Source organism: Halichoeres trimaculatus, unplaced genomic scaffold (genome assembly GCF_033239565.1).
Source record: "Halichoeres trimaculatus isolate MK-OKI-2021-1 unplaced genomic scaffold, fHalTri1.1 fHalTri1_scaffold_9, whole genome shotgun sequence".
Taxonomy (NCBI): Eukaryota; Metazoa; Chordata; class Actinopteri; order Labriformes; family Labridae; genus Halichoeres; species Halichoeres trimaculatus.
This window is the reverse complement of record NW_027437188.1, coordinates 31,110,520-31,137,444: the sequence shown is the minus strand read 5'-3', so window position 1 is coordinate 31,137,444 and position 26,925 is coordinate 31,110,520. Positions and strand designations below refer to the sequence as shown.

The window sequence follows — 26,925 nt, the reverse complement described above, 5'->3', positions numbered from 1 at the left end:
CCTTAATTGCAATATTGAGATAGTGGGAGTCCAGCGTGATTAATTATTTTCTAAAACGGGACCTGCGACACCAGGGAGCTGAGTACACTTTGAACCAGAGAGCCACTTTGAAGCAGAAACACTGAACATGTGCTGTGAGAAATCAAATATTAAGGAACCCATTAAACTGTAGCGCAATCAGAACGGCATGTTTTAACTGATTTTGCATAATTTCAAAGCTCAAAACTGTTTAATTTTGTTTATCAGCCTTGGCCAAACATGCTGCTTTAACTTTAAGTCAGAAATGTTTAAAAGTATTTCCAGAAAATAGGAACTTCATCCCAGAATTTGCACATCATGTTTCTTTATAAAGTATTTCCATCAGTTTTGTGTGCATCAGAGAAAAGTAAGTGTTTTATGTCTTTGTGCACACAGGATGTTGGTTAATAGCAAATTTTATAACTGTTTTTACTGTTTACTACCATTTATTTGCCTATTTCTTTTAGCTCCCCTGCAGTCACAGTTCACATTTCTTTTATGATGAATAAATGATTCCTCTTGGCTCGGTCTTGAGTCGTAAAAGTTGCTGACCTCCTGTTTGAGCCATGCTTTATTGAGGTTGTAACATCTGCCATGCAGCCCGGATGATTTGCACAGCCTTGAAATACTGCTCTTGTTTTGACAACTTTATTTTGGCGGGGGTCCACAGGAAAGGCTGGGTTCCTCCTCCCCTGTAGTCTGAGTAGGAATAATTATGAGTGTCCATGAACATAAGGTGAATTTTGTGACAGCTGTCCTTCCGGCTAACGGCTCTCTCGCAGACGTTGTTAATCATGAAACGCTCGTCTGATGAGTGCATGCGTGGAAACATTTGCAGTCCAATAGAGGTGTGATGGTTCCCAAGGAGTGGCAGATTTATCCTCCTCTGCCAACATAACTGAGGCCCTATTTTCTTGTTCAGTGAAGTGGAAGTGGGTGGTTCAGCACTGTTTGCCAATGTAATACCAAACAGATCTTATACAAACTCAATTAGAGCACTGTTTGGTTCTGTTGTGCATAAAACTGATTGACAATCGGAAAGAGGCATTAGTGAGATGCATTGTGCAATTCTCTGAGCGATTGCGTTTAGAGGAGAAAGGGGAGGTGAGCCTGCTGAGAAGTCGAAGACTTATCCTCAGAGCTGTGGTTTAATATGCTGCAAAATAATCTGCAAGCCTCCAGGGTTTTAGATTTACAGGTCCAATCCAAATATTCAACTTTTGCTCAACTCCTGGAGAATCATTTCATCCCAAAAAACTGAGGAGAAAAACAAATAAATATGGAGTATTCCTGTCCCTGAATACACCGCATTCAGGAAAACACACAAACACACATGGATATGACAGTTTTCTCCCACGTCTTGGCTGTTTCCAGCACTCCTCACCGCACAATTTGCATTGCGTGAAGCTGAAACCCCCTGCAGTCTGTCTCTTTGATGTCGGTCAGCAGTTGGAAGTAGCCCACTGATACATATATCGATCGCTGTGAACCACAAGCAAACCTCCCGCTGTTCTGTCTTTCTTTCCCTTTCTTTCTCCTCTGAGCTTAATCTCGATATTGATACAGCAGATAAAACAGTCTGGGCTACAAAAAGGAGAGACATGCTTTTAGCAGTTGAATGAAAAGCCGTTTCTGTTTTGGTGAATATTATTTTCTTGAGGGTTCTGACAGCGCTGTGTTCCCTAAATATAAACTGGATGAAAATTGAACGTGTTTTTCTGCTCTTTATAATTTCATATCATCAATTTACTGTCAACACATTTGATGTTTCAGGGTCTTGTGTATTTCACCGAGGAGGGCTTTTTTTTTTTTTGTCAAGTTATTTTTCAAGTCATTTCATATTAAGAAGTTATTAAGCCTTGTCAGCACCTAAACTTCTCTTCCCTGAACAACCTTGGACTTCATTAACATTGTGAACCACGGGTATATTTTCTTCCTGCTTCATTGACTCGCTCCTTCCGCGCCGGCTCAGACTCTCCTATTTTTGTCCCTTTTGAGCTCCTGTGCGATGACTCTCCACAGAGAGCAGGACAACAGGTGTAGGGAAAAATATTTCTGCTCCACTGATTATTTATGCGGTGAAATAGCGAACACTGCAGGAACAAAGCTTGTCACACTGTATTGATATATCAGTTACACAGTCTGCAGGATTCCCCAACAGAGGCAACGTGTTTTTTAATTAACTCTCCAAAAGGAAATTTCATGAGAATATTTGATTCTGAAACCACATTGTGTCTTGATTTTTTGAAAAAAAATGGAACCTCCCTTCACGCTGTGATCGTTTTGAAAGCACTTCATATAAAGACTACCAAAAAGACAAGTGATCATATCAGTCTGGGATCAGTCAGCCTGTGAAGCTTGGATGTTTCAGCTCAATTTCGCTCCCAAATGAAGAAGATGGCCGTGCCATTTCCGCCTACGATTCTCAGATCCCCTGGTAATGTGAAACTTATCTCAAGTCAAATATTTGCCCGTAGATGCTGTCAAGGAGAGTAAAGAGGCAGGAGATGATGAGAGACAGCTCTCTGCAGGCCACTCTGTTTGCTCGATACTCCTGGGAAGTCCTGATACACACAAGTCAATAAAAGAGGAAGATCCAAAGCAGATGTCTGCACGGTGGACGCAGTCTGCCTGGACAAATGGCTGCTGACAAGCAGTCCTCTACGATATGGCTTTTAAACCACTTGATATCCAAATATACAGGTTTCATGCATTACTTTTTAGCTTCCTACACAATAAACATAAAAAATGAGATCTGCTCCTGTTGATGGTTGGTAAGTGCAGTGATAATGATGACTGGTCTCTTTATCTGAACAGCCATCACTAAAGAGACTTTGTGAGCTGCTGCAGGTCACACACACAGAATGCACACCTGAGCTCTTACCTTCCTTTATGAGCTGTCAATCAACCAGGCTGACATCCCTGCTACCTCTGCAGGCTCAACCCTTTTTACCACCAGTCCTATTAACCTGCCTTGGAGGTGAATGGTGCTGACATGACTGAAACAGAAAGTTAGTAACACTGATTTTTTTGTGAAAAAATACAAACAGAATGTTCATTTTCAATCTGTTGACTTTAAAACTTTGCACTTGGAGGTTAACGCTTAATAATTTTCATATACACAGCAAGCGTAAAAACATTAGTTCCTTGGAGAACTCAAGGCCAAAATTTGTGACATGGTTACATAAAATGAATTCTAATGGAACAAAACACTAACCCTCTATTGCTAAATGTATCATATCTGGACCTCATTGCTCTTTTCCAATAAGTTCCAGTAAAAATAACGTCTTAGTTGTTGCTCATTTTTTAAAATAAATATTTGCTGCATTGTAAGAATGTATTTTTAAAAGTTGCAAAAACTGCCCGATTTATCCAATGTTATACCAAAAAAATCGATCATAAACTAAATTATATTGCAATGTTTTTGTGGATTTTGTTTAAAAGGTTAATAAACATCTTAACAAAAACTATTTTTTGATGAGTCTGTCTTTATAGACTTAAAATCTCTCACAATATGGATGCATTGAGTGTTTTAAATAAATATTTACACTTGCATGACAATTATTTGAATTGCACAACTCGTTAGCTAGCTCAAAGTCCCTGTGAGAACTTACCACATGACCTTAAAAAGTCTTATTTTAATATCGTAATCCACAATTTGGAATGAGATGATCGGCATCAGAATAGGTCATATTTAAATGCTATTTTTCAGTTCCTATGGTACCAACGGAGTCTACAAAGTTAGCTTGTTGTCACATTTCAAACAGCAGCGCTATGTAACTTTAAATTTATACAGTCTTGAATAAAGAAAAGTAGTGTGAAAATTAAGATCAGCATCCATAACAAATACACACCTTGGTAAGGGTCACATTTTCGGGACAGTAAGTGCTAGTGCTCATGGGACATGGAGTCTTCTAAGTAGCCAAGTTACTGGCCTTTCTGTTGTTAAAACAAAATCATCAAACAAAGCAAGATAGCAGCCCTTCATTAGGACAACTGCTCATGTTTTAAAAACTTCCTGACGGATTGAAGCTCAGATTAACATTCCTTTAAACATTGGACTACACAATCTGCACCTGTGCTACAGTGATCACAGTGTCAGCTGAGGCGGTTACAGCGCCACACATTCCAAGACTGTAACATTATGACGAAAGGTACACTGTAAAAATATCCTGTTGTTTTATGGGGGGGAAAAAACGGCAGCAGTGGTTGCCTGAGAAATATAGAACATGCAGAAAAAATGTAAACAGCTTTAAGGAAGAACCTGTCATGTTTACAGTTAAAAACTATTGTTATCTACAAACAAATTACATTATAAACCAGTAAAATCAACAGCTACTCCTACTACAGAAAAATATATATCTATATATCTATATAGAATTCACTGTACAACAAGCAACAACTGCATGCCCGTCTAACTGAAAGAAATAGTGGAAAGAGCATTGTGGTCATGCTAATTCAGCAAAGAATAGCTGTCGATTTCACTGGTTTGTAATATTATTTGTATGTAATTAAAAACATTTTAAACTGTACATTTGACAGGGTCATTCGTAAAGTTGTTTACATTTTTGCCTTATTTTTACAACATTTCTTTGGCAAACACAGCTGCCGTTTTTTTTCCCCTTAAAAATAACAGGAATTTTTTTACAGTGTATGCTAGCTTGAAGGTAGTGTTAATGTCTGTTTCTCGGGGTTGCTTGTGTTTGTCAGTTATTGCTTACCTACATTTGTCTTTTCATGTTTGTTGTGGCTGTCACCACTGTTATTGTTCAAGCTTGATCACCCAGCGTCATTGTTCTTCCTTCTCTTTGCCATTTAATTTCTACGCACTTGTGACTTCTGTGCATCAGCTGGCACTGTGCGCTTTTACTGGTCAAACCACCTAAGTGACAAAACGAGTCATAGACAAAAGGTATCTTGAAAGTGACCTTGACCGCCGTTCACTGTGACATTCTACACGGGGTAAAAAGATCAATTTTTGAGACCACTGGGTTCTGAAACGCTATAGGTCTGCCTGGGTCAGGGCCTAACCGCTCTTAAAACATGCAGTCAGACCTCAGCATTACTGTGATCACCCAAGAAATGCTGCTTATTTGTGATGAGCATTACAAAGAATCCATTCGCCTCCGTTTGTTTAGTTGTGTGGATACAGCCTTCGACTGAATGCTCTTTAATTAAAAAAAAAAAAAAACACCCAAGATCTTTATTATATCCTCTCACAAAGACAGTCATTTCCATCCAAAGGAAGTCCCTCCAGATAAATATGTATATTATGTTGTATGAATAGTCGCAGTCACTGAAGGTGTTGCAGACAGCGCGTTTATTCAACAATGTGCTATTGTAAAGAGAAAGCGCGAATGACGATGGGATTAATACTCTCAAGTCTCGGCTCAGGAGACACAACAGCTCCAAAATGAGCTACAAAGCATTTGATAAATCATTCATGCAGTCAGACCGATGCATTTAGTGGTAGAGCACTCAGTGCAGCAAGACCCCCCAGAGAGAAACTTCATTTGTTTAGTTTGCTGCTGAAAAGCTCTGATATTGTGCAGGAAGAGCTATTAAGGGAGTGGGATGGCTAACAGCTGCCCAGAGGTGAGGTTCAGGGCTATCAGTGTGTTAGCGCCGGGTGTTCCTCCATCATCTTTAAAATAAGACAGGACAAGATGTGTATGGGAGTATCCACCTTAAAAGAGAGGAGGAAAGAGGAGATATTGATTTATGGCCTCCTGCAGATTTCCTCCCTCATTCATCATGCTGTCCCAGTGCACGCCGCCTTCACTCCCCGGCAGGGAGCTCCTCTTCCTCTCCGAGCAGCCGCCGACTCCTCCTCACGTCTGGGTAACAAGCTGCGTGCTCCATTCAGACCCCCTGAATAAAAAAAAAAAGAAAAAAAAAACCCTCCAACCTCCTTTCTCCCTGCTTTCACTGTCACACTCCTCCACCCAGAGACGCACCATGACAGGATTACTCACAACACGCGATGCTCTGAAATATGGAAGAGCCAGATATGTGAGGACGAATACCTCCTGCCATAGTCCATCAGCTTTTCCATTCCCACTTCTTTGTCTGTCAGATAATTTGTCTTTGGTTGGCACAATTAAAGGGCTGTTCCCAAAACATATCTTGATATTCCAGCTTAAACGCAGCCCTGAGGAGATTAAACATGCAGCAGAATTTATACATGTGGCCTTTACAGGGCAGCTCTGACACTGCACAGGTTTTAGCACAAGAAGTAACAAGCCGAAGAAACAAGTGTCAGCTCCTTCATTATTCAACAAAACAAAGTGACAATTGCACCTGTGTGATACCGGCTCATCTCATCACGCTGAAGAAGTCTGATGCTAATTAGCAGCGTTTCTCGCTATGGGAGGTCTAAATAATTTAATTGCTGAACTTCATCGCCTCATCCTGAGTGCTATTCCTCAAAAAAAGCATTTATTATTCGTTCAAATTTTTATGACCGTCTTCAGAAAGCCATACACTTTTATTGCATTATTATGACTGCGGCATTCATTTAAGAAAAAACATTTGGAGTTTTATTAATGCATTCAAACAGAGAGGTCTGCAGAACGAGCTGTTTATGAATATTCAAATCAGGCTTTGCCCTTTAATAAGAAAAAAAAATGGCACAGCCTTTAGTGATATGCTGTCATAAGGAAGAAAAAGAAGGAAATTTCTCCAGGATCTCTGGGCTACGTGCTTTTTTTTTACTTCCTTTTCTTGTCAAGCTTCTGTTTTGCATGTGGAAAAGACAACATGATGGCATGAGGCAAAGTTACTGTATTTTTTTTTCTTTCTCCGGGGTCGCTGATGAAAACAGGAGTGTCATGTCAGTTTGACGTCGCTGTTTGAGTCAGATCTTCCTCTTCCACCATGGCGATGCCAACAGCCGGGGTCACCCGCCCTTCACCCTGACAAAGGTTTCAGGAAGCTTTGCTGCCTCCCGCACCAGCATTACCATTGCCTCTCATCTTCCATGAATATTATCCTGCAGCACAGCAACAGCACATTCTCATTCCATTCCTTTTCCTTTCCTTCAAGGCCCTCACAAAGTCAACCCCAATTTATTCGCCAGGGATGGACTCATCATCATCATCGCTCCGGCCTGCCTCTCTCTGCGCACCGCACTCTGCATGGGGATAACAGAGCCCTGCTGCTCATTCGCATGCAGCCGCTCCTGCTGGATTTCATATATCAGGACTGTGAGTCACACTGAACCCCGGTCAGCGCGAGTAAATTCCAAACAGCAGCTGCATTCAGATGAATGGCCAATTAATAATTTAAATGATGCTGAAGTGCTAAATGCATGAAATTCTATGAAATATCACATCCCATCTGTATCAGTTTGCATATCCAGTCACCTAATAATTGTTCTCTGGGGACACATTTCAAGTGACGCCTCGACCAAATTAGAAAAGACCGCCTCGGTCTAAAAAATGCAGATAGATTTGATCTTTTTTTGATGATATTTTTCTTTCCTGTGAGCCTCATAAATGAATTCCATTCATGCTCAGTGCAGTGAGCTTGAGGTTAAGGTTTCTCAGACAAATTGTTAAAAATAAGCTAGAAATATCATCTGGATTTTTCCGCTGATTTTGCCAACTAATCTTTGAAATGGTTGTTTTTGTGGGAAATTGGAAAAAAAATGAGTTTGAACTGATGAATCTTCTCTCTAATTTTAATCTGTGGTTTGCAGCTGCAGCACAGAGTACAACACTTTGAAACAAAAAAAAAGGTTTGTAAAGAAAGTCGGGCAGTTTATGGCTAACGAGGGTTTGACTTTCAAACAGATGAGGAATGAATGTGAAGTCATCTATCTTAATCCATCTCTCCTCACAAGCGTAATCAGAGCGCAGGAGTAAACATGTCAAACAATCTCTCTGAGAATAAAATTTAACACTAGATTCTTTCATTCCCTGCCTTTGTGGCTGACTGTAAGCCTTGTCACTTTCTGATATTTCCATCTGAATAGTATCAACCTGAGCCAGCTGCTGCTGTTTTTGGATTTGTTGTGTTGGCTGACTGACTCCAGTGAAGAAAGAAAAACAGATCTCTCCCCCTGATTTTACTTACCCACATCATGCCCGCCTCCCGACTTGCTGAGTTTTATGTCCTTCAAGAACAATTCTGGTCTGACTAATGAAGCCGAGCTGATTTAGAGGCACCGGAGCTGCACAAATTGAGCACAGCATCCGTTTTTTTTATCCCGTCTCATTCCAGGAACAAAGTTCTTGTTAGAATTCACTTTGAGCTTTTCTTTGTGCACTAACGTGTGACCGGACGCTCTTCTTTGACAGGCTGCTGATGCAAGAATGAATATGTTTGCATTTTTAAAGGAGAATCTTCATTACAAAGAGATAAAATAGCAGATCTCACTTTGTCCCTAACACATCATTAGGGTTGCACGATATACCGATACTGAGAAAATATCGATTCTCCCTGTTTTCAAAAAATAAACAATACCTCGTGTTTTAAGTATCGATACCCCAAGGCTTTTTTTTTCATCTGAATCAGACATTTTGACTCAGGCAACTTGTGAGTCTGCAGCCACCGAGCTGGGTCCTCTCTCCTCTCTGAAGAATGGGTGGAGACTTGCTTTCTTTCCATAGTGTGTGTGTTGTGAAGTTAGAAAGTGAGCCAGTATTAGCTTCGCGTGTCGATGCTTGGCCATTTTCAGCCCGATGAAGTTATTAACATGCATCTTAGGCCATGTCCACACATAGCCAGGTATTTAGGAAAACGCATTTATTTTTATGAGTTTACACTTGTCGTCCACAAAAAAACACAGTTTTACGTCACCGAAAACAATGTTTTTAAAAACTCTTGCCAAAGTGAAGATTTTGGAAAATTCTGGTTTCATGGTTTCATGTAGATGCTGGTAAACAGAGTTTTCAGTTCTTAAATGTCACAGCTGAATGACAGGGGCTCATTCTGGTTGGCTGACACGGATTTTTATGTCTGGAAAATACTGCCCATTATGGGTTTGACATGCCTTGAGCCGCACTCACCGGCGGATTTACCGCTGTGTGTGGACGGAAGTATTTTTAAAAACGAACAAGGGGGGGGGATTTGTTTTTGAAAATACCCGGCTACATCTGGACATGGCGTCAATCATTCAATCTCGTGCTGACTAACTCACAGTTTTATTTCTTAAGCTGCATGTAAAAGTACAGACGGAGTTACAGACATGGCTTCAAGTTTCAGCGCTCCAGCGAACCAGCCGCAGCTTTGTCGAAAAAGCCGGTTCTTTTTAAAAATTTGGCATTACTTTACGTACAAAGCCGACAGTCGGGGCGGCATCATAAGCTAACACATTCCAAAGCCTGTCTATAAAGCTTACTACCGACACATGAAGGAAACACTACAAACATGATGAAGCGCCTCACCATTCAGCACCCTCACCTCCTTAAAGAGCAACAGTGACAGATTCAAACAACGTGCCCAAACACAAAAGTCGAACGACTGTCAGTTACTTTGTGACAAGCAAACTAATTCACTACTGCTTATAGTTTATAAGACAAATAATTAGCGTCATAAACACATGAGCTACGTAGAGCACACACAGCCCTGAGTCACAGAGCTGTGGTGTTGACACAGTTTAAATAAGTGACAAGTAGTTTTCTAACTTTAACGATGATAGAAACCTATAGGAGACACTTAAAGGGGACATATCATGGTTGTTTCTCCTTTTCACTATGCCAGACTAGGACGCCTGTAAAGCATTTCTGCCCTCAGCACAAGTCATTTAGTTCCTTCATTGCCCCACAATAGCCTTCTCAGTATCCTCATTTTAGGCCATTCTGAAGATCTCGTTGAAACGCTCCGTTTGGAGAATGACCTCCAGTAACCTCGCAACGTCACAGCCCTTTGTGCTCTGATTGGTCAGTTCTATCAGAGGGGCGTAGGGGGTAGAGCCAGGGGGCGGTTTTTGCAGCATGGCAGTATTTACAAAATTGCCACATTGGATGGGGCAGACCGAGCGAGTTTGCTGTTTGCCAAAACTTCACCGTAAGGCATTGATAGCACTAATAAAATGGCAGAGTGTAGGATACGTCCTTTTGTATTGGACCCCGAGTCAGACCCGGACGGTTCTGCAGCTCAGGAGGAAGAAAATCCACCTTGACACAGATCATCTCAGGACACTTCAGTGTGGTGAGTCAAACCGGTACTGTAACATGTAGAGTTTAAACGTTTATACTCAGCTCTTGGTGGGTGTATCCCTCGGTGGGGGTTGTGTGACTAACTGACATCACAGAGGAGGAGCTGCTTTATCAGATTACTCCAATAAAAAGAAAGGATCCTCGTGTCATCATGAAGGTTGAAATCTCGCGGCCATCTGGAAATAACCTATTTTCAGAGGCATCGAATCTCCTTCTAGGATATCAGAAAAAAAAAAAACAATATCTCATTTTTTGAAAATTCAGGGGGTGAAAGGTCTTGTTTTCAAATTTATGATATTATATGTAAGTATCAAATCAGTGATCAGCATGATATGTCCCCTTTAAGTGTTGCATCTATGAAAGAACTTAAATAACACAGGTACACTTGTTTTAGAGTATTCATATTAAAGAGGTGCTTTTCAGTGTCTCAACACACACAGTGTGAGCTTAACTCCAGTGTGCTGAGCATGAAAACAATAGATGGCTGTTAAAGTCTGGCAGGCTTCTTTTATCTGCTCATTACTGTACAACAATTACTATTTTCTGGTTTTCTATTTAGTTGAATTATTTATGAGAACAGTAAATTAGTTCAGGTTCCCTCCAGGAATTGATTCTACATGTAATCTTTAAAACTTTGTGTGTGGGTGTGTATGTAAGATATTAGCACAATTTATAAATCTCCCTTGGCCCCACAGACACACAAACAGACGTCAGAAAACTCACTTGAGGCACTTGACCCGTCAAGCTGCTTATTCTATTCATTTTCTGATGATTTAGATTTTGCCGTGGTATTGTTTAAGTATCTGTATTGAATTTTTTTTTGGCAGGTTTCGTATCGAATCATAATTTTGGTATCGTGACAACACTACACATCATTCAATTGTTTTTGAGCACGAAGAGAATCCATGTAGCAGGCTGGTATCTAAGTGGATTTTGCTGTGAGCGGATCCATTTCAAAGGTGTGGTTCATCGTTGTCCACGTCGAGCTTGTCTCTGGGTGATGGAGAGCATGTGTCTGTGGCCACGCGTGCTGTTGAGCGCTCCCCATCAGCTGCTGCAGGCGTGACCTTCCCTCTCTGGCTGCTTAACCTAATCAATTATGGTTCAGAACAGAAGCCAAGACAGAGGGGAGACAGAGAGCCCACGACCTTGTCAGAGCCCTGAGGAGACTGTGAATAATTCCCTTTGAGCCCCATAAAGAAGGTTTCCATGGCAGGAGGAGAGGAGGAAAGGTAGCTTGTTACACAGCGGATAAGGAAGGGAACAATAACATGTGAGGTACGAAGCAAGATCAGACAACACTGGATAATCTGAGACGTGGAATCAAACCAGCTGTTCAGGTCTTTGGGCGTCAAACAGTCACAAATATTTGAACTGTCTGTCGACCTGTGCTCTGATTGCTGTGAACTCCACCTTCATCAGGATGATCCAAAGAAAAGAGACAATGAACTATGACCTATTTCATGCTGATTCATACACATAAAGGCTGCTGGGAAGGAAATAAAAAGCTGTATAATATTCAATTTTTTTGCTCAGATAAGTTGTTTTTTCATGCTGCTCATTTCTTACAAGGTGTTACGTAGTTAGCTTTTATTCTGATCCTCATATTTCTCTACCCCTGACTCCATCAGCTGTGCTGCAGACGTCACACAGCCACTCTGCCTCCTTTATGTAATCTGTTTGTAAACTAAATGTAGTTAAATGAGCTGTTTAGCCCGGGTGACTGCGCCTGAGAAAAGCTGATTTGACACTCTTCCAAACAAAAAGACCTTCAAGCAATGACAGCGTGTCCCGCAGTAAATACTTTTTATTTCACTAAACAGCCGAGTGTCGATGGCTGGGATGTATAAAACTCTCAGCTGAGGGTCTCCTCTCGTGTCTCTGCAGAATCACGCTGAAAGTCACCCTGATCTCCTCTGGGCTGCAGAGCGAACACTCTGCCCCTCAGACATTCACATGAATTAAACCACAGAGGGTAAAAAAGCTTGCAGTATCATGGTCTGTTTAAGGCGGAGGAACTTTAGAGGAATATTATCTATTGATAAATGCTGTGGGCTTCTGCTTCTTTATTCTTTCATTATGGGGTTAGACGTTATTGGCCTCCAGGATGCCCCCTGTAGGAGGGTTTTTAATGTCGCTGTTATCCCGACAATGTAGAGTTTTATTGTTATGGTTAAAACTCCTGCAGAGAATGTTGAAAGATTGTGTTATGAGTTTTTTTTATTAACAAAAGTTGTCTTACACTGTTAGCTTGTGTGTTAAAGAGATTTCTTTGGTTGGTTTTTACCTCATCCTTTTGGGGCAAGATTAAGGATAAGAAATTCTCATCTTTGCTAATCTTCTTTGTGTTTCTAGAGATCAGCTAAATGCAGCAGCAAAATGTGTTGTTCTCCTGCACCAAAGCTGTCATACGACAAATTAGTGATCAAACAATGTTATAAAAAGAAAAACTACCATTATTTGAAGTATACAAATATGACGGTGTGTTAGGGCAACTTAAAGAAATTTTAAAAAAATAAATTAAAAAAAATAAAAAATTTAAACTCAAAATTTTCTTTTTTAAATTTATTGTATTCATTATTTTTTTTTTAGAAAAAAATAAAATAAAACAAAATAAAAAAACTCAAAATTGTCAAGTTTGTAAAGTCAATAATTTGCAACTTTTTGAAATAAAAAATTACTAATTCATAAAATCAAAAATTACTGGTTTTTACCCAGAGTCATTACATTATTTTAAGCTTTTGAACTGTGAAAAGACATTGTCATACCATGGGACTTTTAAGAAGAAAACAGCGTAAACTCGCCAATTTACTATTTTATAAAGCCGTAAATTTTTAACTTTAAAAACGTAAAAATTTCTTTTTTTTTTTTTCTCGAAAATGTATTAATTAAATTTCTTTAGTGGCTCTAATATGTGTCATATGCAGAAGATGTTATAGAACAAAACTTATTTGACAAAGTTGTGTGAAGGGGAGACCAAGTAAGGCACTTACACTTTTTATCCTTCAGGACATAAAACTGACTGAATTTCTAAGCCTGACTTTTTAAATTTTTGCTTGTAGCAGCTACGTTTGTTCATGACAAATATAACCAGTTTAACCCTCTGTAGGATTGTTTTAAATCTTGTGAGATGGTTTCAAATACATAATTTTCCTTCTGGACATTCTACCCCACTACCAGTATCTTTTAACCAAGCAGCAACCTCCGGTCCAAGAATATGAGACAGTGTGGAAGTGCTAAAATCTGCTGTTTTTTGAGTGTCCCCTTGAGGCTGGCTCCAGAAGTACCGGAAGTCACATACAAACCAAGCCAAAAAAGCTGTTTTCAAGCAGAAATTAACCTATTTACAGGCTTGTTCAAAAAATGTCTACTGTCTGAATCGCTAATTTTACCATCAGCACACATTAAATGGGGGGGTGATTTTTTTTTTCTAACTCAACAGTTTAGAGGATATAAAGATCATGAGCTTGCCCAATCAGAGGCATTTGTGCTGGAATGAGCGGAGCAGTGATATCCTCAAAAAGCTCCTTGCTTATGTAGAAATGCTAAAAGCTGCAGTTCATTGAGTGTCCACTAAAGGCTGGCTCTAGTAAGTGATAAAAACAGGTATGGTTTGAACACCTTTTAGATAATTGTTTCCACCTTGTGAATCACCATGTAGATCAGAAAAGAAGTGGACAAACACCAATTTGGTCATGTGAGTCTGCTGTCATCCTCAGTTGGTGGAAATGGTGGTCACAACTATAGACTGTATAAAATATGGACGTAGTCTCTGTGATGTCACCCATTTGTTTCAGCAATGGCTCTTTGAAGCCTGTCGTCTATGGAGGCCATATTGGATATGACATGGCAACCACCAACATCTACAGGGCTGCTGGCCTGCCAGTCAGCCGAGCTGTGCCTCTGATTGGTTAAATTTGTAATCTAAATATCTTCTAAACTGGAGAGTTAAAAAAAACACCCTAGTAGAGTGTGTACTGGTAGAAGAATGAGGTACAAAGACATAAGCCTTTTTTTGAACCAGGTTGTCAACATGTTTTTGATGCTGTGAAGTCGTCTTTTTTGTCATGGTATGTTTGTGGTTTCCTGTCCTTCCAAAGCCAGCCCCCAAACAGAAAACTCCACAAACTACAGTTTTATTCACTTGCCATTTGGATTAAACTCCCTTCATTTTGCAACCCCTTCTCCAGGGAAGAAAATGTAACAGAGGCTTCCTGCCCAGCACATCCCGTCAGTCCTTCTCAGTGAACAGAACTCAGCTCTCTGGATCAATTCAGCCCACTGTTCGTAACTTCAGTCCACTACACTGGCTGTGTCCATATATTCAGACTGAGAATGACTCACTCTGATTGTTGATGCATCAGAAGCAGCTTATTTCTGATTCTGAACTTTAACATTTAATTCTGAGATGCAATGACAAATCATGGATGTGTAACTCTGTTCTTTTTGCTTGTCAAAAATGTATTTTCGGGTATTGGAATTCAACTCTAATGATTTTAAAAAGTCATATAGGCTCAGACTCATCGTCTGGAAGGCTTACCAAGCTTTAATCTGAGTGAAAGATGTGAGCTTCTGAGCAAACCCTGAAAACTTTCTCTTCACACAGAGGGGACATCTTGTGCCAGCAATTAAACTTTTTAATGAATGAGATTTGCATGTTAATGGATTCTTGTGTTTAAATGAGGCAGAAGTGGATGTGGGGGAGTTTTTTTGGCAAGTGTTTGGTGTGAAAGAGGAATGTTAAACAAGTTTTTTATTCAAAATGTTTTTTTTTAATGTCTAAACTGTATTTTAGAGGAGAGTTCATTATAGTAAGTAGCTGTGCAGCAGGAGGGCAAACTTGTTTTGATTACACAATAAAGCCCCGTTTCCACCAAGCAGTTCAGTTCGGTCCGGCACACATTTTATGGTGTTTCCACTGACTAATCCCGGGACAGGTCCCCAAATAGCTGAGACAAGCTGTCCTACTCTTTGGGACCTATCTATAGGGGTGCCAGACTGAACTGATCTGATCCCAGAAGGTGGAACTTCAACACTACAGACTGTTGATTGGTCAAAAGAATTGTCACTTACCGTGCCAAAGCGGCTGCATTTCTCCTCATGGCACACAGCTTTTTATGAAACAAAGCTTAATTGCACTTTGTTTCAAAGAGCCACAGGCCAATCACAAAAGCGACAAATTGCTAGATGTTTCCCATAGTTAACTCCACCAAGGAGGTTATGTTTTTGGTAGAGTTTGCCTGTTTGTCTGTTTGTTTCTGTGAAAAACACAACTCAAAAAGTAACAAACAGATCTTGATGAAATTTTCAGGAAATGTTCAAAATGAGATAAGAAAGAAGTGATTAAATTCTGGAGGTGATCTGGGTCACAGTCTAGATCCAGGACTTTTTTAAAGGATTCTTTGTCATTGTGAGATAGGGCTGTTTTCACCATATGTGTATATAACTCCACCATAAATGGTCGGATTGCTTTGCAAAACAGTACAAGACAAGGTCACCATAATTTCTGACAGATGTAAAAGTACGATTCAGATCATGCCAATATTCTGGATACTAAGATCCTTTAAAGGCAAAAACCTTTGAAAATGTAATAACTGAGCTGATAACGTAATAACCAGCCAAGAGTGCAACACATTTGCCCTTTTTGACAATGTTATAGGCAAAACACATAATAACTGACCATAATAGCATATAGCATATCAGTTAGTGCCTCAAAAAAGTACTCATTTTTGTCATGAAAAATGCAATCTTTATTAAAACTCTGTAACAGTTGTTCCTTGAATCTACTATATTTGTTATGGCTTGTGTTCTTCAAGATAAAATTAAACGATAAATAACAAAATTGAGTTCTGGTCTCAACAACTTTTGATCCTGAACCGAAGAATAGAACAACAGAACTGAACATATTTAACCTGAGCACAAAAATAATGAGGATCAATGCTCCCTTTCTTACATTTAAAAATTAAAAAAAAAATTGAATTCAAATTATTTTCTACATTGAAAAAACACCAACTTGTCTTTGGCAAACAGCTCTTAAAGACCAGTTATTACATTTTCAAAGGTTTTTTTTTTTTTTTCATCAGGCCCAGGACATAAAAACCGGCCAATTACGTAATAAGTTATTACGATATTGGTCGAAAGTTATTACGTTATAGGTTCAGGACTTTTATTACGTTATTGGTCAGTTATTACGCTACAGGCCTGTTACATTTTAAAAGGCCAAATTTATTACGTTATGGGTCATTATAATGCTATGGGCTTCTACAGTCCCTTTTGCTCAAGGACACTTTGCTCAAGGAACTAGAATTGAACCATCAACTTGTGCTGAGTGCTGAGCTGCAGCTGCTCCCTCCTCCTATTTGAAACCTCTTTCCACACTCTCCATATGTTAATATCAGAGGTATATGAACATACACTGTGGGTCTACTTGCCTCTGTGAACACAGAAAATGAATCTATCTGTATTCTCCAAATGAAGTTTTAAGTAAACCTTTACTCATCCAGAAAAAGCTGAACTTGCTGGCTCTTCTTCTGCAGTACTTATTTCACACTCAGGCAGCTCCACACACACTCTCACACACACACATTTCCAATGTGGAAGCTGCCCAGTACAACCAGAGCCACAGCCACAGCGTGTGCTGACATTAGCATTCCGAGCTCAGGGGGAACATTTGAAAGGACACATCAGTGGCTTGTGTTGAAGGAATTTGTTTGGGGATTTCAACCAGCAGCTTTTAAAGGCCTCATGTTTACCTTTGCACAGCACACCCGACATAATCATCTGTAATGACTGCAGAGCTCTCCTTCACAAGACTGCTGCTTCCTTTTATAAGGCACTTAAAAGCATGGCTGGAATTATATGAGTTTATGTTTTACACTGCAGTTATTCATTGGAAATTGTTTTGCTAAAGGGGTCGACTGGTAATGCAACTCAGAGCTATTTCAACAGCTTGTCTCTGCATGAATTCGTGTCTTTAGAGCAGCTTATTACCTCACACTGCTGTATTATCGCCTGGGGAGGAAACAATGTTGAGTTTGCTTTACTACAAGACATGTTTCTCGAAGGTTTGCAGTTCCTCTGCAGTCTAGTGGGTGTTCTAAATCACTATTGTGTCTTTTTATTGGGCTAATGCAATAGACTTTCAGGCACAGTGACACAGATCATAAAACACTTTTTCATACATGGACAAATACAGCAACACAGGAGTTTTTCCCATTACAGTTCAGCTTATCTCTTGTGCTGTTTGAAAGTATTCACTTAAGGGAGCCTCGGGCTAAATGGGACCTCATCCCAAGTCAGATCTAAATTTAGGAGAGCTGGTGATACAGTATGCATGTGCCTCTTACCACCCCGACCTGAGGAGCTAAAAGATTTTCATTAAATGTTTCAGTGGAAGGTTAAAGCTTCCAATTTAACATTTCCTTCAGAGGCTTTTTCCATCTTTCACTGAAATAAAGATACGAAGAGAACATCTCCTTGCTTGCCCTCAAAAGCAGCAGAACCCGCCGCCTTTTATATGTTAATTCCTGCAAACAGGAAGTCTTGATAGCGTGAATCTTCCATCACAGCATCGATGCAACTTCTGCTCGAGAAAGATTGTCGAAAAACAAAACAGCATCTCTCTGCGAGGGGACTCTCAGACTCACTGTCTCGTCCAATGAGAGCTCCCATGAGGTGAACCAAAGTGAAGCGCGTTTAAAGAGCAAACCCCATAAGAAAAATCTGTCACCGAGAGACGGCGCACACATGGCAGAGGAAATGCGCCGTCTGATTGAGTCTGTCGTTGGTTCACCTGCAGTTTGTCTGGCCTGCACATTGTTTCCTTGTTTGTTTCGGAGGCATCAATCATAGTCACCTCCTAATGACTTATTCATTAACTCCTCCAAAACACACATCTTCATGATGAGACTGGACGGAGTATGTTTCAAGACGCACAGTTGCCGAGTCTGCAGTCAGCATTCTGTGGAATTAAAGCCACTATTAATCAATTTTAGCTGAGCTGGAACACATCCCAGACGCATGATCTTGAGTGCAAAAGACTGGGAAATGTGCTGCGTGTGTGTGTGTATATGTGTGTGTTTGTGCATGCATCACATGTGAGACTCAAGGGCTGGAGGGAAAGCAGATTCCACAACTAATGATGCCTTGCAGACCACGAATAAACCATGATAACAGCTGATAAATCGATAGAAACTGCGGAACAATCGGACAGGATTGTGCCTCCATGTTTTCCTGCAAGATTCCCCGATGCTTCATATCTGAAATAATAATTTTCATATTGATTACCAGGAGCTAATTCCTCTGTTACATCTGAACAGTTGAAAGGATGGCTTACACGCCTGAAATGTTAGCTAAATGGGAAGTGATTGGCACCATAGGAAGAGTCATGCCTGACAATCTATGTGTCTTTGTAGCTCAGAGATAGGAGTGTGATGAAGCACAGATTCAAAGCTTTGCTCCAGGATACAGAAAGCCTCTTCCTCAGCTTCCAGCAGGGAGAGGATGACAACATGTGTCCAGCTGTCAGACGCAGCTGCTGGCCTCTGAAGTGATGCACTGGGTGGGTGAGGCCTGCAGTGGGTCGTTGCTACACAACTCCAGAGGTGGCCCCATCAATTGGGTTATGACAGTGCTGTAGCCCTGTTAAATATCAGTGTGTCCTTGGTTGTGCTGCTGAGCTGCTATTGATCTTACATAATAGGAACATTAGGGCTTCTGTGTCTCTGTCTTTTGAAGGAATCCGTGTCATTTGCTTTGAAATTGCATGCAGCTCTTGCTAAACGGGCTGAATACATTTGGTAAGGAGAAGTGGAATCAAAGCAGCAGTTATTGTACTTGTTTGTGTGTTTTTCCTCACCCCATGGGGCAGAAATTGGTCAGTTTTCTCTTTGGTGGCCATGTGAAATGTATTCCTCTGTCTGTTTGGACGTTATTTTCATTGTTCAGACTCCAGACACAGAAGCTATTTTGCTTTGCATCCCGCTCTGCAAAGTGAGACAACTTGACTGATATAGTCTCCTCTATGTGAAATGCTAAGCCTCACATGGCTCTGACTCACAGATTCTTTGCTATATGCTTGGTTTATCATCTGTGATTCAGAAATGGAGTCACAGGTGGAGTGAGGGCTGCTCCTCTCATTAAAGAGGCTCTTGGCTGTGCTGTGACACATGGATAATCCAACAAGGAATCAATCATTACATAGTTATGGAGGTAATAGGTGAGCAAATATGTTTCCTGGTGGCTGTCCTTATTATTCCTGGGCTAGCGAGGCCCCAGGAGACAGAGGAGCCAGATGGAATTGAGGTGTTGTCACCAGTGAGTGAACAGGTAATGAATTACTCCAGGACAAATGGGCTGCCACATGAGAGATGAGGAATCCTTCCACAAAGAGTGGAGACAGAGGGTGAATGGCAGCATCCACTAACACTCACCTTCACTCCTCTATATGTGTTATTTTTCTCTAAATTGACTGAAGACCGGCAAATGGCAGAGGGACTGAAAACATACGGATAAGGCAAGATCCCTCTGAGATGGAGACACAAAACAAATATGTTACAACCCATTTTGGCATCACAAACCCAATTTCACATCCAAGCAGCAGGATTCTGACACAGCTTTTTTAGAATTGCATGAAATCACATGAAACATGATACTGAACCTTTCCAATTATAGCATCCAGCCTCCACACCCTCTCCTTTTCTGGCTCCACTTCCTGAAACCAGCTGATTTGTTATGACATTAGAGTAATGGTATTTCTCTGGTGACAGTCATTGCTAAGGGATATGATTACGCTGTGGTAATTATGATTGTTATTTCCAATCACAGCTGAATGGAGTCGGAGTGTGTTATTTCAGCAGCATAGACAGCACCGGAGTGACTATCTGCTCTAGATGATTCTGATGGGGGCGATTTGAGAAACAAGCGTTCTGCTGGCACAAGCACTGACAAATGCATTCTGTATTTCAGCAGGGAGACAGCAGGCTATCTCACACACTCTGCAGGTGGATGTGCTGGTCGCTGAGGCAGCTGGATGACTTCAACAACACTTCTGTAAGTCGAGGGGAATATAACACGAAGCGTGTGAGCACAAAAGCACCACATTTCATCAAAGAGAAGAAATGAACAAAAGAACAAAAAACAATTTCTAAATGTCTTTGAATTTATATTTTTGTGCAGGTTTGATAAAGAAGTTCCATTTAAAATGATAGTTAAAAAACATCCATCTTTATCGTCTATGACAGAGATTGGCTTGGTATATCATCAATATTGGCCAGTGGCACTTATAAACAGACACAGCGTTAGCTAGCTAGCTATACTAAGACATCAACACACTTATATGATTGTTCTCATAGTATATCAGAAAAATATTAAAAAAGGATAAAATACTGGATGTAGTTTTCAAAAATCACTAACAAAGGAAATATCCTGATTTCTTGCATGAATGACAACATATTCAGGGAAATTGTGTGTAAAACTCCATTGTTAGGGTCTGCATCTGAAAACAAGGGGTAAAGGGTAAAATGTGTGATGGGTTTCCATCTATTGTCAACCTAGTTGGTTTAATTTATCATAAACTTTGTTGAACCTTCTGATGCATTGTGGTGACTGCAGTGGACAGCTATTTTCTCCTAAATGTAATTTTCTTTATGGAGGAGCTGTATAAATAGCCTTTAGGGTGCTCTCTGCTTCTCCACTCATTTAAGCTTTATTCATAGACTGTAACAAAAAAAAAAAGAAAAAAAAAAGGATGCAATCTTGCTCAACTCAAAGAGAGGTTGCCACAAAAACTGCTCCCCCTGGTGGCTGGCTGCAGTATAGGTCAAAAAATCCACCACCCCAGTCATTCCAAATGGGCTGTGGTCAAACGTAATAAGAATTAATACACCTCGTAAAAATGTTTCTTACATCCGATTGTTGATTGTTGTGTTGACGATAATATTCGGCTTCCTTGTATTCAGGTCCTCTTTTATTTCTGAAAAGTTTAGTTTTCATTAGTTATTAGAGGTTAAAAACGAGAGATGCCATTCTTGTGTATTATTTCGGGGATTGTAAAATATGTCAGGAGGTAGAGTCAAGAAGTATAAGACGCTCGAAAGAAAAAAAATATGTATTATTTTTGTCACTCGGCTTCACCCAGGTTCTCCCAAATTCCCTTGCAGTCTGTACAGTGCAGACTCTTGCTGCACAACTGCTACCAATGGCTGTGCCTGTGACGGGGTATTTTGGCTTCAGAACCGTACAATGGTAAATGGCGAAGCCAAGCTGTCTACTCTATATACAGTCAATGGCTTCATTCAGTGGTCAGTCGTTTGTCTGCAAGTCAGTTTTCTCAGCCTCCAAGATGGCTGCCAGATACCCACAGTTGTGGACCCCTGCTGGCATATCCTGGTAATTGTTCTATTCCTGAATCCCAAAACTAGGACACATGGTCAACATGTGTCCAGTGAAATAGACATGTGAAAAATATTTTGCGAAGCATAATAAGAAATAATTATTCATAGAATAACCAAAAAACACAATTTATTTCATTTTTATATTGAATTCATATTGTTTTATTTTGACTGCTCAAGCAAATGTAATCCCTGCAGTGTATAGGTCTATGACTTTCTGAAAAAAAAAAAAGTATTTGAAAAAAGAACTTGAAAAAAATGTTAAAAATTTTGACACAAGCTTTTATAAATCATGCATCAGAGTGTTAAAGACAAAATTTTTAAGAAGTGCATGACCAGCTTGCTTTTAACACTTATTTGTAATCATATGTCTACTTTAATATTGATCCAGTGTTGCCCTCTTTCAGCTCCAATTTTGCTTTCTATCATACCCCAAAAAGAGGAAATATTCAACTCATTAGCCACTAAATGAGCCAACATCCTCAGCTTGATGCTGACTGAGTCCAGCCACAGTTTATGATGCTAACCAGGGAGGATGTTTTGGGGTTTTTAGAGTTGCTTTCTCAGCTGCCCACTGCATCTGCAAATGTTACCAAGAGGGAGGGGTGAGAGTAAACAAAAACAGGATCTAATGAAAATTTAACACAAGGAAAGTTAAAATACCAGCTTGTAATTATTTTGTCTTGGGAGTAAATACACAAATGCAGTGTAAGCAATTTGAAAGTTTTGTGTTTCTTGTTCCTGCAAAGGAGGGTACAACAATGATTATCACGAGGTATCAAAGTGATTGGTGTGCCATGAGAGCAACTTTCAGATGTGATCCAGCAATAAGTGAGGAATAATGTAAAGCCAACAGGTGATTATGCAGACTAGAATCCCAGCAGAGGGGCAGGAACCAGATGTTTATCCAGCTAAATGCCTCAGGATTTCAACAGACTGACACAAAATATTGATCTGTATTGATTGGTTATTTTTTTTTATCTTTCCAGCTAAATCAATAGTCTCTGATCCCACAAACATTAATGTTTCCAAGGCAACAGATTTCCACCAGCCTCCTTAACGGCTGGATTCACACTGAGCTGATAATTTCCAGTGAAGGTAATCTCAGAGTGGTTGGGACTTCTGCAGGAATATTTCTGTCATGGTTCAGTTCTTGCTCGTCTTCTCTGAACTTTGCAGTTGACACACACCTTTGAACATAAATGTGGCAAATGCTGTCATGCTATTATCACTTTTATCAATGCCACAGTGTAAGCAGGCAGATGGGAAATGTACACGCCTTGTGTTGTAAGGTTGGTGGATCTCAGCTCTTTTTTAGACCCCTCAGCTCCTCGTCTTTGTGCTTCTGTTTGGTTTTCTTATGTGAGATAAAAACAAGTGATGTCGTGGTTGTGCAGCTGATGATGTTTCGACATGAAAGCAGCTTCTGAGAGTCGAGTCTCTCCACCCTGCTGTTCCTCGTTTTGAAATTGATTCAGGCAGCTTAAATCAAACCCACACTTTAATTCACATGTTTTTCTCTCCTCTTGTTCACAACATGAAGAGAAATGTTTAGTGTTGAGATAAAATAATCTCAATTCAGATTCTACAACCACGTGAACATCAAGTTGCCAAAGTATGTGATGCCATACATTTAGGAGGTCATAACCCCTGATTCTGCACGGTAATGATATCTTGCTTGTATCATCTGTTCCCCATCTTCATTAGATTTCTTAATGCCACGCTTCACTCCAGTCTTCTTCTAAAGTGTATCAGCAGAGATCTTACGGTGCTACCATATGGTGAATGCTTTGAACAGCCCAAGTGGGCAGAGGCAATCCATTTGTTCTTATAAACTTGAAGACGAAGAAAGGCGAGCAGCGCTTGGAGTCAGATTGTTTGATCTGAAAGTCTAGAAGTACAGTCTGTCACCTGCAGGAGTCTCCACCGGGGGGCTTTTGAAAAACATCTTCTTGTTCTTAACTTACTGTAGATGTGTTTTTCAGCTCCCTGACAGGTTTGATACATCTGATTTAACCAAACTGAGCTCAGACTACTGTTGTCTGGTTTCTTTTCTTCCTCGCCTTAAATAAACTTTCAATCTTTCATCCCTCAGAGTGACTTTTTGCAGCGACTTGCATGCAGAAGCACCCCACCAGCAGATGTTGGTGCTACCAGTAATGAAAAGAATCAGTCTACCAACCAAATTATAATTTACCACCTCTATCTAGTCAGCATCTGCTGAGTAATAAATATAAATTGCTTAAATTTGCTAAGCATGTTAATGATACTCACCATCTGTACTAGTCTACCTTTATTCCTGTGTGGTGTTGATATGACAGGAGGCTGTGAAACCTGACAGATGCACGGCTTACTCTGTAAATAAAACACACTTGTGCACATACGCTGTATGAAAACATACAAATACAGTGGAAACATATGAAAATAATGAGCCTCATTACTCAAGCGCTTCTTTCACACTGAGGAATAGCCCTGCCATATTCACTCAACAAATACCCCTGAAACAGCATCAGAAGTAAGAGCCGTCCTCCATGTTTGCAGCAGAAGTTGGTGCTGCAGCCCAAGCAGTGCTGAGGCCGGGAGCAGTGTAGCACAACACAGCGATGTGAAAGAGTAATGAAGATAAATTAAGACGTTTTCTCGCTGGATAGTGCTGTGTTGGCTCAAATGCTGAGGTTTGCCGTCTCCTTAGCCTTTTTCGTGGGAAATTAGGGTTCAGTCAGCTGCAACATCACACAGCACCTTTTCAAAGCACAGATGTCAGAAACTTGCGTCGTTAGAAGTGTGAAAGTGTTCATTCCTGCTCTGACAGAAGAGAGACAGACGTGAGTGAAGGAAGATTATGTAAAGAACAGGTTCTGCCAAGCGGTACGTCTGATCAGACAGGTGTTCCTGCCTTATACGACACAGCTACAGTGAGTCATGGGACTGACTGCTGCCAGCTCTTAACTCATGTATACGTTATTAAGTTAAAGAGAAATTTAACCCCTTATACCTGTGCATATCTTCAGAGAGTAACTCAATCTTATGTTCAGTCTTTACTGTAGCTCTAATATAAAATTCAATTATTTTCCTATGGGGCGCAGATTGTAACATTGCGCACACTACAAATGACAACAACATTTTTTCCACATTAAGCTCCTAAACATCATTTTTTATGCAGAATTAGAGAAACATTTGTGAAATGTATTTGTCAAATATTGTATAAGAAATATTAATCTAAATGTCAAATGTTATTTATCAATATTATATGATGTCCTGATTCTAAATAGCTACCTCTGCCAAGAAGGTTATGTTTTTGAGAGAATCTGTATGTTTCTCTATGAACAAAATAACCCCCCAAAAATGAATGGATCTTGATGAAATTTTAAGAAAAAGTTCAAAAAGGGATAAGGATGAAGTAATTAAATTTTGGAGGTGATCTGGATCACCGTCTGGATCCAGGACTTTTTTCAAAGAATTCTTTATCATTTTGAGATAGGGCCATTTTTACTATATGTGTATATAACTCCACGATAAATGGTTGGATTGCTTTGCAAAACAATTCAAGACAAGGTCACCATAATTTCTGACAGATGTGAAAGTACAATCCAGATCCTGGCAATATTCTGGATACTTAGATCCGGAATATGAAATATGTACTGGGTCATCATAATTTTCAACACTGTTAGGAAACAAATTATCGTACAAACCTGCAACTAACACTAAATTGTAGCAGACAGTCTGCTGAAAGGAAGTATAACATTAAAGTAGGACTACAGAGTTGTGTGACAATCACAATATGCTTGGTGGATGTCTGCGCTCTCTGAGTGCTTTTCTACTTATCTAACATTTCTAAATCTTTAGCAAAGATTTCTAAATATGAAGTCGAGATTTCTAAATCTTGAGGTACGGTTTCTAAATATCATGCAAATTCACACTCCTGCTGGCCAGAAGCACTAAAATAAAAGTTCAAGGAAACGGCCCAGCTAAACAGGATTTTGAGAACATTAAAGAATGTAGAAATATTTGCTTAAGATTTTGAAATCTTGACTAATTATTAAGAATCTTAGAAAATATTTAGAAATCTTTGATTAATATTTAGAAACACAGCTAATAGCTAATTCAAATCAGTACATTTATTTATAAAATTTAGATATAAAATTTAACATTTAGGTATAACATTGAACATATCAAATACAATATTTAACATTTATATGTTATATTTGATTAATGCATTTCACAAATTTTTCTCTAAAGAAAAAGTGATGTTTCAGAACTAAATGTGGAAAAATGTTGTTATTTGTAGTGTGTGCAACTTTACCATTGCCCATATCTTTGTGAGTTTCATTTGGATTGTTTCAGCAAGCTGCACTCAGATTTTACCAGTCAATCATAAAAGTTTAGCTCAGCAACTCAGAAATAAACACTCCCTGTCACACAACTCATGCCACTACTTGCCATTTGTTGTCAGGCCCTCATTGCTGGTCATGTTCCTTTCTGTAAACTCCCTCATTACACATGATTGCTGTGTTCTGACTGCCAATTACAAGCTGCCATGGGCACTGGAGGACAGTTTTATCCGAAATCAAGAGTTGCCTGCTCTAAACTACAGTTAACTACTTTTCTATTAACCATTGTTCCCAGCTGTAATTATTTCTCACGTGAAAATGATGTGTTTGCGGTAGCTACACCTCTGCACAAACAGAAATGTCATCACATCGTCTCATCCGGGGTCATTAAATACAGATGCTTTTTTGTGGCTCTTTCAGATGAACGAGGTGTCCCTTCTGGTTTCACACAGATGCTGGCGGTAGCTTTGTTGTGTGTCGTTCAGATGCACAGGATAACATCTGTTTGTCTCTGCCTGACACATGGTTAATGTCAAATGCATATCCCTTGAAGGGTTTAAATGCACATACTTGAAAGCCCAATGTATATCATGCAGATGCTGGATGGAGCTCATTGTATCTGTATGAGACGCCAACAGCCAGAACAAAGAACCAGAGTTGGATCTTGTTCTAAAATGAGCTGAAAATATTACAAAGAAGAGAGAAGCCAGTCAAGGATGAAAAAGATTGATGTACAAAATCAGAAGAAGAGCTTTTTGAAGTCTTTTCTAAATGTGCCCCTCACTCCAAATTGTGTGTCTGCTGGGAATTCAGACATTTTTCATGCAGTGTAGGCATCTTTCTGGTTTAAGTTCCTTTTACTAATGCTTGTAGCATCACCTGTGCAAGGAGATTTCATGCCCTAGGGTCCCGGTGCCACACTAGTGAGTCCCAAAGTATCTTCCAAACAATACAGTATAGTTCCACTAGAACAAAAAGCAGGGTTGTGCACCAGACAAGATGCTGCAGTGGGCGTAAAAGTCT

General features: G+C 39.9%; 1 protein-coding gene across 2 annotated transcripts in view; it reads left to right on the top strand.

The window, feature by feature from the left end:
* The window catches only part of cntn5 (contactin 5), a 236,584-nt gene that overhangs the window by 42,874 nt on the left and 166,785 nt on the right, over positions 1-26,925 (top strand). The window lies entirely within an intron of this gene.